This window comes from Archocentrus centrarchus, chromosome 2 (genome assembly GCF_007364275.1).
Source record: "Archocentrus centrarchus isolate MPI-CPG fArcCen1 chromosome 2, fArcCen1, whole genome shotgun sequence".
Lineage (NCBI taxonomy): Eukaryota > Metazoa > Chordata > Actinopteri > Cichliformes > Cichlidae > Archocentrus > Archocentrus centrarchus.
The window spans coordinates 14022983-14036176 of record NC_044347.1 but is presented as its reverse complement, the minus strand read 5'-3'; positions in this window follow the sequence as shown (position 1 = coordinate 14036176).

Here is a 13194-nt window from a genome sequence, read left to right as displayed (position 1 = left end):
CTCGCTCATCTCTGCTCTCCAGATTCCAAATGGTGCATGACATTTGGATTGTGTGTGTGTGTGTGTGTGTGTGTGTGTGTGTGAGAGGTGTGCATGAGTAGGAGGAGTGTTTGTGTGCGCATGTAAAGGGTGTGTAATTCCACATACAGCACGGGGGTTTTGGATTGCGTGTGCGTGTGTGTGCTTACATGAGAGTGGGGTAAGAGTAATCTTTTTCTTGTGTACATGCGTGATTCCAAATTGTACAGTGTTGGATCTTATAAGCTGTGGGCGTGCGTGATATTTGGTCGCGCGTGCACACATTTGTGGCGTCTGAGACGATGCCAAACATTGCATCTGGTTTTACGTCCCGCACAGGAACGCAGAGCTTGTGTGCACACTCGTGTGTGTGTGTGTGTGTGTAGGTGTCTAAGAGGATATTTTTTCAAGGTATAAAGCAGCAAACTGGAGGTCGGAGTCACCTTAAAGCAGCTCTGATCAGATCAGCCGTTCCACCTCCAACCTGAAACCCCTCGCTGACATTTCACACGGCCATTAATAGCACCTAAAGGTGATCATACAAGGCCGCCTGCCCAACTAAGCGCGACGTTCCCACACTTAATGAGTTTTTAAATATTAAAAGCAGCACACATCGTCGTCACTATTGTGAGCTCTTAATTTACCAAGCAATTAGGCGCAGGCCCTCATTTATCAGCGTGTGTTCATTTGCTGAAAACCTAGTCACTTTTTATTAATCGATGCCACAGAAACAGCGAGGTGAAATTAATGTGGACCCAGCGGAGGTCACGCCAAGCCGTGCGAGCTAGCTGCAGCTCGGTGAAATGGGAGATAAATAGGGAGCGTGCTTCGCTAGTTACACTGGAGATATGTCGAGGCGTCGGTGAGGCATACGCCAGGGGAGTGGCGTCGGTGGCTGGAGAGATGAGGAGCGGCGGAGAAGCGCTGTTTAGCTTTTCTGTGACCATCTGTTTATTCCGCTGCTCTGTTCCCATGAAGGAGGAAAATTAAGCAAATGCCTTTAAAAGGAAAAACAATTATAGCTTTAACCTTGCTGCTGCTGTGCTTTCTATCACACTGCTACTTACTATTCATATAGAAAAGTGGGAATGAAACAAAAGTGTGTTCTTTGAGAGGAAGCCCTGTGTTTTGTTCTTGTGTGTATTGCTTTTGTCTGGTACTGACACTGTGCCCTGTCCCGTACAGTGCTGTGAAAAAGTATGTGCCCCCCATCCTGCTTTCTTAAGAAGTAAATGCTTTCCAGGTGAGTGTCTGTTTTCACTTAGTAGTTAGATAGTTGTCCTATCGATTGCAGTGTGATGTTAATTGTGCAAACTATAGTCCCCATTAGAGTAAAAGACTAGGATAAACTAGTGCTATCCAAACCTACCTGGCCCTGTGTTAAAAAAAAAAAAGTAATTATGCTCCTTAATGAATCATGAATTAACTGTGATTAACCACTTTTTTTCAAAGTGAGTTCACAGTTTCACTAGCCACACTCAGGCCTGATTACAGACCTGTCGAATCAGGAAATCACTTAAACAGAACCTGTGTGACAAAGTGAAGCAGGCTAAAAGCAACACATCATGCCACGATTTAAAGAAACTCAAGAACAGCTGAGAAACCAAGTCCCTGTCATCTATCAGTCTGCAAAGGGTTACAGAGCCATTTCTAAGGCTTTGGGACTCCAGTGAACCACAGTGAGTGCCGTTATCCACACATGGAGAAAACTTGGAACAGCGGTGAACCTTCCCAGGAGCGGATGACCTACCGAAATTACTCCAAGAGCTCATCGATGACTCATCCAGGAGGTCACAGAAGAACCCAGAACAACATCTAAAGAACTGCAGGCCTCAGTTAAGGTCAGAGTTCATGATTCAACAGTAAGACAGAGACTGGACAAAAATGGCAACCATGGGAGAGTTCAAGGAGAAAACCACTGCTGACCAAAAAGAACACAAAGGCTCGTCTCACACTTGCCAAAAATCATCCTGATGATCCCCCAGAAAATATTCTGTGGACTGACGAGAGAAAAGCTGAACTTTTTTGGAAGGTTTGAATCCTGTTACATCTGCATAAACTAACACAGCATTTCATAAAAAGAGCATCACACCAACAGTCAAACATGGTGGTGGTAGTGTGATGGTCTGGAGCTGCTTTGCTGCTTCAGGACGATTTGTTGTAACTGATGGAACCATGAATTCTGCTCTCTACCAGAAAATCCTGAAGGAGAATGTCCGACCATCAGTTCATGCCCTGAAGCTCAAGAGCACTCGGGTTATGCAGCAGGACAGTTTTTTGGAGTGGCCTTGTCAAAGTCCGGACTTAAATCAGATTGAGATGCTTTGACCTCAAACAGGCCGTTCATGTTGGAAAAACCTGCAGTGTGGCTGAATTAAAACAAGAAGAGTGGGACAAAATTCCTCCACACTGATGTGAGAGACTTGTTGCCATTTATTGCAGATGCTTGATTGCTACCAAGGGTGGCACAACCAGTTATTGGGTTTAGGAGGCAGCTACTTTCTCACACAGGACCAGACAGGTTTGGGTAGTAACTAGTAAGCGTAAGACTTCTTTAAAGGAGAAGCCAACTTCTTTATTCTCCATGTTGTCACGATGTGCACAACAATATACTGTATACCATCTCACTTAAACACAATCAAAGCGCTGGTAATGAATGATGAGACACCTGCTCGGCTCATGTTTACCAGAGCATGCTAATGTTACTGCCACCCTAGGACAGCTATCCACTGTGATGTGCACAGGTGGTGTTTGCAGCATTGCCCCCACTGTTGTGCTGTCAGTCCAGCCAGTGTGGGATTCCTTAATCTCGCCGCGCGGCAGGAGTGGGCAAACACACTGTATGCACGCAAGATAATTCCACCGCCTTAAGTAAAGCACACAGTTTGCATTCCAATGTTAGTCTTTTTTTTTTTTTCCATATTTCAATACTATATTCAAACAATTCAAAAAGTCTGAGCGGTAGTTTAAAGGAGTCACAGCACTGGTGAACATCTATGCAGAAAGTCTTTGCTGTACACTTGGAAAAATCTGTAGTCTGATGCCATCGAAATGAATATATGGCATTAAATATGTGGATCATTTGCAGGATAGTTTCCATGCTACATTTATTAAGTCTAATGATAAAATGCACAGACTGCAGCAAGCTAATACTGTAAATCTTAGCCTTGTAAAACAAGAGGAGGTTTGGATTAATTTCATCTAGTTTCCTAAATGTAAATTAAATGTTTCAGTTGAAATGAACACAATAGGTTGTTGCAAACCTGCTTCCAAAAGCGTTGGGACACTGTGAAAAATTTAATTAAGAAAAATGCAAAGATTTGCATATTTAATTAAAAGCACTACAAGGAAAAGATATCAAATGTTGAAACTGTGTTTTTTAAATGAACGTTTACTGTGAATTTGTTGCAGGATAAAAGAAAAAAAAAAGTTGGATTACGGCTTCTCGTCATTTCGGAGCCTGCTTTGTTATAGTTTTCATTTCACAGATCACCAAAAACTTTCAACAGGTGGTAGCAGGGATATCACCAGAGCCAGTACTTATGATAGCTTTCAATACCAAACTTCTGAAGACTCAGCCATCTTTTTTCTTTCTTTGTTTAAACACCATAGGCAACATACGTACAGAGGGTGGATCTGATGCTGGCAGCACTTGCCTACATTAGAATAGAATAGAATATATCTTTACTGTCATTGCCACACATATATTACGCAGTGCAATGAAATTTTCCAGCTGTTCAAAGAATTAAGCTAAAAGTGTAAAAATATATAGAAATAGTAACAACAAATGCAAAACAACTAATCACGCAATAGTACAACGATATTGTGCAACAGTTCAGCAGGATGAGCAAAGTGGCATGTGCAACAGCATCTGCTGTGAAAATAGTGCATGATCTATACAAAACAACATTACAGTGTGTTACATTACAATAATATTTCCAGTGTTTCAAAGCTGTTGTCTTTGTGTGTTTTTGGCCTGGTTCAGAGCAGCTGCAGCTCTGGGGAAAACGCTGTTGTTCAGTCTGGTTCTCTAATATCTGCCTGATGGCAGTAGTTCAAAGGGGTGTTGGCATGGATCTGTGCGGTCCTCACAGATGTTGGTGGCTTTCCTTACGCGCTGAGTGTTGTAGACTTCCTCCAGCGCTGGGAGCTGAGTGCCAATGATCTTCTGAGCATTGGAGACTAAACGCTGAAGAGCCTTCTGGTCAGCAGCAGAGCAGCTGAGGTACCAAAATGAGATGCAGTATGTTAAGATGTTCTCTATGGAGCAAAGGTAGAAAGTAACCAGCATCTTTGTTGAAAGGCCAGACTTTTTCCTTAGAATCCTCAGTGCCTTCTTCACCTGTGCAACGGTGTTTTTGCTTTATGTGAGGCCCCAGGAACCTGATACTGGACACCCGCACCATGGACGAAACTTGTGACTTCCTGAAGTTGATGATGAGCTCCTTTATCTTTGCCATGTTCAGAGACAGATTTTTCTCTGATCTTTCTCCACCAGATTCTTTACTTCTCTGTAGGCCTTTTTGTTGCTGTAAGTGATGAACCCAATCTGCAAACTTCACTATGGTGTTAGTGTTGTATGTGGGAAAACAGTCGTAGGTAAAGAGAGAGTCCAGAATGGGACTGAGCACACAGTGCTGCGGTGGACCAGTGCATGGGTTTGCCCTTTGTTTTGCTGGGCTAAACACTTTCTGAGTCCAGGTTGGGTTGGGCAGGTGTGGCCCCGCCTCTAGCTGGAGTCCTGGATTTCCACGCTTCAGCCAAACACCTTTTTCTCTTCAGCCTCATCAAGAGTCTGTACTTAAGGACCAGCTTCATCACCGAGACTCTACCAGATTGTTTGCCCATTTTGAGTGGTAATCAAGCTCTCTAATGACTGCCTAGCGTTCCTGTAGACCCTTGGTGGTAATGTCCCTGTCTCCCTGTTCCCAGTGTTTCCCTGTATGGGCAAAGAGTGGATCCATTATCAGTACTAACTACCTTTTCCTGTGAGGTTGGCTTACAACCCCTCCTGCCTGTCCACCCTCCAAAAATGTCAACTCTGGCTCCCCCCTCCAGAAAGTTCCTCCCAGCATCTCAACGCAAGCCATCCTTTTCATATTCTCCCTCACATACTGGAGTGTCTCTCTGAAATGTCTATTCAGGACTTGCTTGGACTAATCACTCCTTCCACTCTCGCAGAGAAGCTGCTCCAAGTGGCCAGATCCCTCTCCCAGAGGGATCCCTTACATGTGCAAGATTCCTGTGTAAATAAACTCTGCAAAACTGTGAAACAGTCTGTTTTGGAGGTTTTGCATATGAGTCCACTTCTCATTATCATTTTCACAGCCTATGACAAGTCAAGGATGTGTGGGGGCCCCAGTCTGACCACCTGGGGTTGCTCCGATAGAAAATCCTGGATCCAATTGCAGAGCAATGGGCGAAGGCCAAGATGGTGAAGTTTGGAAGACAGACTACGAGGGATGACAGTATTGAAGGCACAGCTAAAACCCACAAGTAGCATCCTCACATATGTGCTCTGTCTCTCCAAGTGAGTCAGAGCAGTGTGAAGAGCCACTGAGATGGCATCCTCTGTGGATCTCTTCACTCTGTAGGCAAACTGGTATGGATTAAGTGTGGCTGGAATGGAATCTTTGATATATGAGAAGACGAATTATTCAAAACACTTCACTACCAGTGGGGTGAGCTGATAGCTGCGCAGATAAATGATATATTTTTTTCCCTTTGGTACTTAGCTGATTTCAAGCATTTGGGAATGCTGACAGAGACAGGCTGAAAATCTCAGTGAAAACAGCAGCCAGTCGTTCAGCACAGTCCTTAAGAGTTCGACCTGGAACGCTGTCTGAATCTGCATCTTTGTGTGAGTTAATATTCTGCAACGTGCACCGTAAATCATATATAACAAGTTCTAGTCTGTCCTTACATGCTGAAGAAGAAGTACGCATGTATGATGGGAAGTCCCCCAGCAGCCAGAGCCTATAACAGTGGGATGGCTCAGTGGCACCAGGTGTTGTCTGGATGGGTCACACAAAATCTGTGCAGTATTTATCCTTCAGCATTAATGGTGTCTTCAAAGCTGTGCAAGTTGCCCATGCCATGGTTACTAATGTCACTATATTATTGTGGATCCTGGCTTGTGACGGATGACAAGCTGATTGGTTGCTCTCCTCATTATCCCAGAGAAGCAGCATTCATAACTTTTCCAGTTTTGTTAGTCAAATCACAGGACACCTTAAATGAGCTCAAGAGTTGTTGTACCTAATTTTTCTTTGCATTGTAGTGCTTTAACAACAAATCACTTTTGTTGAGTGTGTGTGCGTGTGAGTGTGTGTATGTGTGTGTGTGTGTGTGGGGGGGGGGGGGGGGGGGGGTGTGTCAAACTCTCATTTTGCTTTTATTTGTTACAATGGATTTGAGCCACCCCTCATTTTTTTATATTCTGCTTCCAAGGAGCCAGACTTCTTGTCATTTATTTTTAAAGTGGTCTTGAGTAATTGTTCTCCAGGCTTTCTGAAGGTGTTTCAAAAACTTTCTCTGGACACTGGCTGCTTTTTCACTCATTTTCAGTCCAGTATGTGTATCTGACCATTTTCAAAGGAATTGTTTGTTTGTTTGTTAAACCACTTAACGCTGACTTATGAATCATTCAAGCATAAATAAGGGTTGAACCAGTGTTGTGTCTACACATAATAGACAACTTATTAAACTATTACTATTATAAATTGTAGCTTTAGGCACTTTGTTCCTAGCAGTGTCATTAAAAAATTGAGGAAGCTGGACAAACGGAGGACAAAAGACGTATCAGGCTTAAAAAACACTATCTACAGCAGATCAACAGTATCTGAAAGTCATGTCCATAAGAAAAAAGAAAAATCCAGCAAAGACCTGACACAGGACCTGAGAGATGCATCTGGACTTTCAGCTGATCCAGCTACTGTTCACTGAAGCCTCATCAGAAATGGTCTCAGTTAAGGAAGGGAAACAGGGAGAAATAATTGAGATATGCCACATTACACAAGAACTGGACTGAAAATCAGCAGCAACAGGTCTGATGGAGACATTTTTGGTTCAAATCATCATCAGTATGTACAGAGAGGTAACACAGTGAATATCTACAGCCATCTGTAAAACATGGTGGAGGCTCTGACAATGATCCCCAACACACTCCCAGTGCAGTAAAAGCATACCTGATAGAAAACCATGCTATAGAACACATGCTATCAGTCATGGATTGGCCTCCCCAGAGCCCGGACCTCAACATTATCGAAGCAGTGTGGGATCATCCTGACAGAGAACAGAACAAAAAGGCAGAAACATCCAAAGAAGAGCTTTGAATGTCCCTCAAGAAGCCTGGAGAACTATTCCTGAAGACTACTTAAAGAAATGAGAAGAAAGCTGCCTCAGAGAGTTCAGACTGTGCTGAAGAATAAAGGTGGTCACACCAAATATTGACTTTTAAACTTATTAGAATTATTCAAACTCTGCTTTAGTCGTACACACTTGAATGTTCATTTGTTTTACACTTGCATGTTCTATTAAATTGCTGAACCTATTTCACATTTTCCTAGCAAAACATGAAGAAATGAGAGGTGGCTCAACAGTTTGGCACAACACTGCAAAGTTTGCATCTTTTCTTAACTTTTTCATATTTGCCATCAAAAGCTTTTCATCCAGCGTGACTCTGTAGTTTTCAATAGCTATCCACATAAATATAAACTGACTGTCACCTGACAAATGGATTGATTGGCAGGTAGAAGGCAACAACTCACTGAAATGTTTTACAACAGTCACGCTACAGCTTATAAAATAAAACAAAAAACCCTCCTGTATAGATTTACAATCATGAGATGACCCTTGTGTAGTGGCTATATCTGGATTAATTTTCCTGCATTCCCAGCATCTTCACTTTCACAGCAGAACCCCCCCCCCCCCACTCCCCATATGCCCCTGATCCACGACCCTCAGGGGTGTTTGCAGCAGACTGTGATGGGGCTTTGCCAGGTTGTTGTTGCTGCTCCAGCCTCGGCCCCAGCCCGTCCCAGGCCCGGGCCCGGCACTGCGCTAATATGCTCCCATTCCTCATCCAGACAGTCCGTAAAGCACTGGGGCAAAATATTCTGTCTCCCTGAGCAGCTCCTAATAAATTGTCCTTTCATCGACGCGCAAGACAAATTTTGCCTTCTCTCCTTCCCTCTCCTTCCACCCTCCCCTCCCCTCCATATCTCACTGCACTCTTTCTCGCTTTCACCACGCTCTGGATCTCCCTGCTCCTCTGCTCCCTGCGGTTTAGTGAAACTGGCACACTCACTCTACCTCTCAATAAACTACAGGGATGCCACGGGTACAGCTCAGTTGGCCAGAGGTCTCTGCAAAGGCTGATGGAAAGGAAGAGGGGACGGAGAAAGCAACTGTGGGATTGAAGGGAGGATTAAGAAGGTAGAAGATTTAAAAAAATAAATAAATAAATAAAAAAGGAAATGGAGAAAAGGATATTATTGTGCACCTTACTCCACTCCTCTCCTCTCTTCCCTGCCTCTCCCCCGTGCTGCCACAACACGGTACTGCTTCCGCTTTGTAATTGCGCAATTAGTGCCACAGCCTGGTTTTCATATATCACAAATGGCTAGCTGCTGCTATTAAAGCAGCCCCAGCGCCGGGCTAGCGGGCATGGCTAGCCGAGGTGCATTAAGGGCAGCGTTTTGTAAAATGCGAGCCAATTTATCATGATCTGTTTTTCGCTCCCACCCACTGCTAAAACGCCCCTACTCCCTTGTCTTTGAGCCTGACCTTGCGCTGAGCTTGTGTGCGTGCATGTGTGTGTTTGTGTGTCAGTGTGCGGAGGTTCAATTTGCTCATTGTTACTTGCTTGCATAATTTCAGGCGGCTGGCTCGGCACAGAGCCTCACACTGAGCCGCACACATGCCCGCAGTTACGCACACAAACATACCTTCATGTGTGCAAATGCGCGCGCACACACACACACACACGGGCGCGCACACGCACACACCTCCGCAAAAACATGCCGGCCACTGATTGCTTGCGCCGCCACTTTGCCTTCCTCTGTCTCTCATTTCACTACTCTCTTTTCGCTCTCTTTTCCTCTCCAAGCAAAATCCACTCATTTATATGCCGAGGCTAAACGGCATTCATTTGTAAGATGGCAAGCGGTATAACGCTGGTAATTCCTCCTCACCAATTTCCAGCGCACTTTCCCCTTTAGCTGTCATAAGCAGTGCATTAAGTGAGTGAGGCAAATCCGCTCCCTATTCTGCACCACCTCTCCCTTTTTTTTTTTTCTTCCTGCCTGCCGTTCTCCATCAACCAGTCGTCACCCTCCCTCCTCTGTGGTTGCATGTTTCTGCTGTGAAGATTTACAACGCACGCCTGTTCACTCAACCACCCCCCCCCCCCCCCTCTCTCTCTTTCTCCGTTTACCCTCTCTCTTCTTCTCATTCCTTTCATTTTTCTGCTGGGTGGTGGAAGCTGAAGATGACACCCTGAGCTCATCAGAACCCTGCCGGCTTTTCACCCTGGAGAGGCGCCCTGAGCGTCAGCCGCGGCACGCTGCTCAGCAGATACCTACCCTGCTCCGGCGTACCCCCCGCCCCGCTGAGCAGCCTGTAACCCCGAGTAAGGATGAGCCTGGGGGTGTGTGGGGTGAGATGAGGCTCAGGGTGGGGCTGGAGGAAGCTGGATGAAGGGATTTTTTTTGAAGGTGGGGTTACAGAGTAGAGAGGTAAAAGAGATAAGGGAGGGTGGCGAGGAAGGATTTGGGAAGGGGGTTCGTGCGGGATGTGGTGGCGTGGCGTTAATTTGGGGGCTCACAACGTCACATATGAATGCTGTGTTGTGAGTCCGCGTGTCTGCTAGGGTTCGAGTGGTGCAACTTTCGTCATCACACTGTGAGCGCGAGGGTTCGTGGGGACAGTCACGTGCGTGCGTGTTTTTTTTTTTTTTTGCGGGCCGCGTGGGCTCATCTGCTGAGAATTTACGTCACACCGTAGCGACTACGCATGCGCCTCAAAGAAGTCTAACAGGAATTACAACAGAGTATAGTCAAGCCTTTGGGGGGCCTTTGGCACCACCTTAAAATACACTGGGTACCCTTAAGAGTAGATTTTATTTTTACATACATATCAACCATCTGACTTGTTTACTTTTAAATAAAATATCACACCCTGATTGTAGTGCAAGTTACTGGAACTTCAGCTCCACGCCTAGGACAAGCAAAACATGACATCCAAATGATTTCCTGGAGTGGACAGGCGGCTCTGTGACACACTTTGCCGTGGTACTGGGTTGGCCTCGATTACAAGTTGCCAGGGTCTGCTAGGGTCCAAGTGATGCAACTTTATACGTCATCCATTTAAATTGTATCAAGGCCTAATGTTTCATGTTATTACTATCAAAAAGCAAATAAACAGAGGCTTCAGTGTGAGAGTTCATGAACCAGTGGATGGCACTGCTTATATACAGTCTCTTGGTTAACAGTCCCATCCTGCCACCTTAAATGGACTTTGTTGCTGCTTTGAATGAGGAGGATTTCTTCTCTCCAATATTACGTCAGCTGATGCATCAAAGCACACTTTGTACTTGGCTTGTGATTTGGACCAATAGCTGACTAAGCCCAGCAGTTAAATTAAAAGCCTAAGAAATGGGGTAACTGTGAAGCAGTTATGATCTTTTTTGTTGTTGTTGTATATTTTGGGGGGCGTTGAAGCCTTTATTTGATAGGACAGTGGAGAAAAGGCAGGAAAGCAGGGGGGGGGGGGGGGGGGGGATGCAGTAAACAGCCTCGGTGCAGATTTGAACCCAGGCTTCATGGCGAGTGAGCTGAACCAGCACCCTGTGACCAGACAGCTTGAATTTGGACTTTTGTTGTTTCCAAATGGATGGATCGTCTTCTTATTTGTATTCAGAAATAGATCTGGTGCATACCTCAGCTGACCTTTTCGGAGCAGGTAGCTCATAACAGAGAAAGCATCTGCCATAATTTAAGAGAAGGCTGGAAATATTGCTGCAGCTTGTAGTAACGACGGCTTATAAACAATAGCTCGCACTGAACCAGAAGGGTCATTCTCGAGTTTGTGCATCAACTGAAGTTGGAGAAAATAGCTGCAGAGGCAGGCAGTCTCAGATTTAGGCTGCAGGGTGTGAGGCCTTGAGCTGGAGATACACTTAAAAGAGCTGAAGGCGAGAGGTGGAAGTCGAAGCACAGCCGAACTCCGAGGCAATTTAATAAAAACCTCCGAAACTCTGGATGTTCTGGCCGCTGACATCTCTACTTTCCCCTTTGTCTGTCACTCTTACATTTTTTTTTTTTCTTTTTTCTAAAAACTCTGGCTTCCACTCCTGGGAGCAGAACTCGCTCACCCCTCTAAACACGAAATCCTGCCGTCTGCCACGCCCGCTCCGGTTTCCACCATAAGCTGGTTCTAATCACCGCGCCGTGATGACAGCCAATCAGCGAGCCTGACACAGCCCGGCCAGATGAGTAAACAAATGCTGTGTTTTCTCTGTGTTGACAGCCGCTCCATCACGCCATCTAAGCCGAGCAAACCTTTTTAACGTCTCTGCTATTGTGGGTGGTTGGAACACAGTTGTGGTGTTGCTGACAGCGTAATTATCAGGTAGTTAGTCTTATAGTCGGTGTTATTTGCAGATAACAGGTTGTTCCACCGCAATTTCCACTATATGTGGAAAAGACGGGCACAAGCAATCAGGACTGCGAGAGCATTTCAGGTAAAAAAAAAAAAGCAAAAACAAAACAACAACACATTTAGAAACAAACACGTGCTGACCAACACTCAGCCACTGAGCTACCATTTCTCCCACCTTGGTGTTAATGTGTTTGTTGCTACTTGTCAAACACCCACTTGTTTTGAATTTTCCACAAGAGTCTTGGCACCTCTGCCTCGTAGCACCGGCAATGCGGACAAGAGAGCAATCATTGTTTTGTTGTTTAGAGTGCCGCACGAGTTGCTAACTTTTTTGGAGGACTTGGCAAGGGTCCCTTTTTTTTTTTTTTTTTTTCCACCTCACCCCCATTTTGATAAGTGGCCAACTACCAGCTCAGAAAGAGGTCAACGCAGGCCAGGCGGACTCAACCATTTTCCTCTCGTGCAGGGGTGCAAATTGAGCAAACGCTGCAAGGAAATGAGCTCAAATGTTGCGTCCATTCATCTGTTCGCAGATTCAAATGAGCCTTACATAGAGCGAGTTAATTTACACACACGAGGCATCCTTTTGTTATAAAAAAATAAATAAATTCTCTGCAGAGCAACAGAAAAAGCTCAGGCTGTGGTGTCTCCTCGTGCGTGCCAGCAGAGAGGATGAGCTGGTGGCAGAGGGGTTATATGAATGGGTGTTTGGCTCTACCAAAATATGGTTTTTACAGCTAATAGTGATACCATTACTGTATAATTGCTATGTTTTGTTGATTTTTAGCATCTTAAAATGTGATTCTTCTCATCAGGCTGCAAGAACCATTAGAGCTGATTTTATAGCATCACGAACCACTCCAGCACAAAGTAATGGAATTCTAGGATACAAACCAGCATTTGAAGGTAGTGCAATCCACCCATACCTAATTAGCGAGTTGAATCAGAGCAATGCTACATGACCGGAAATGTGTGGAAAACTGAACTTTACACCTACACTGTTGTAGCTGGAGCCACTATAGCAAAAGTAAGATCATTATTTCCATCTGCAGTAATTTATATTTGGCAGTATGGATGTGCTCTGGCACCTCCCTGCCCTTCCATGCTCATACACAGGAATCTGGAGGCGGGAGGAGCAGCAGCAAGACCCCCACCCCCCCAGCACAGAACAACACAGCATGGCATTAAGACTAATATATCATTAAATACAGGAGCTTGAGTAGAGGTGGGTTGCAAAGGAGCTTGCAGAAACAGCAGCTACTGCCAGCAAGCTAAAGCTGCTTAAAAGCTGCATCCCGTATAAGCTTTGCTAGCAGGATGCACAGAAGGTTATTAAATTTGGTTGCAGGGATTCAGGTTTTTGTGCAGGCCAGTTAAGTTCATCCTCTGTAAAGGTGTCCTTGTCACTCATTAACTTCCAGCAAGCCAAAACAGAAGCATCTAAAACTTGGAGTAGAAAAGTGCCACATAAGTACCAGTCCATCCATAAAAACATTGAAAATACACCAGTGTATA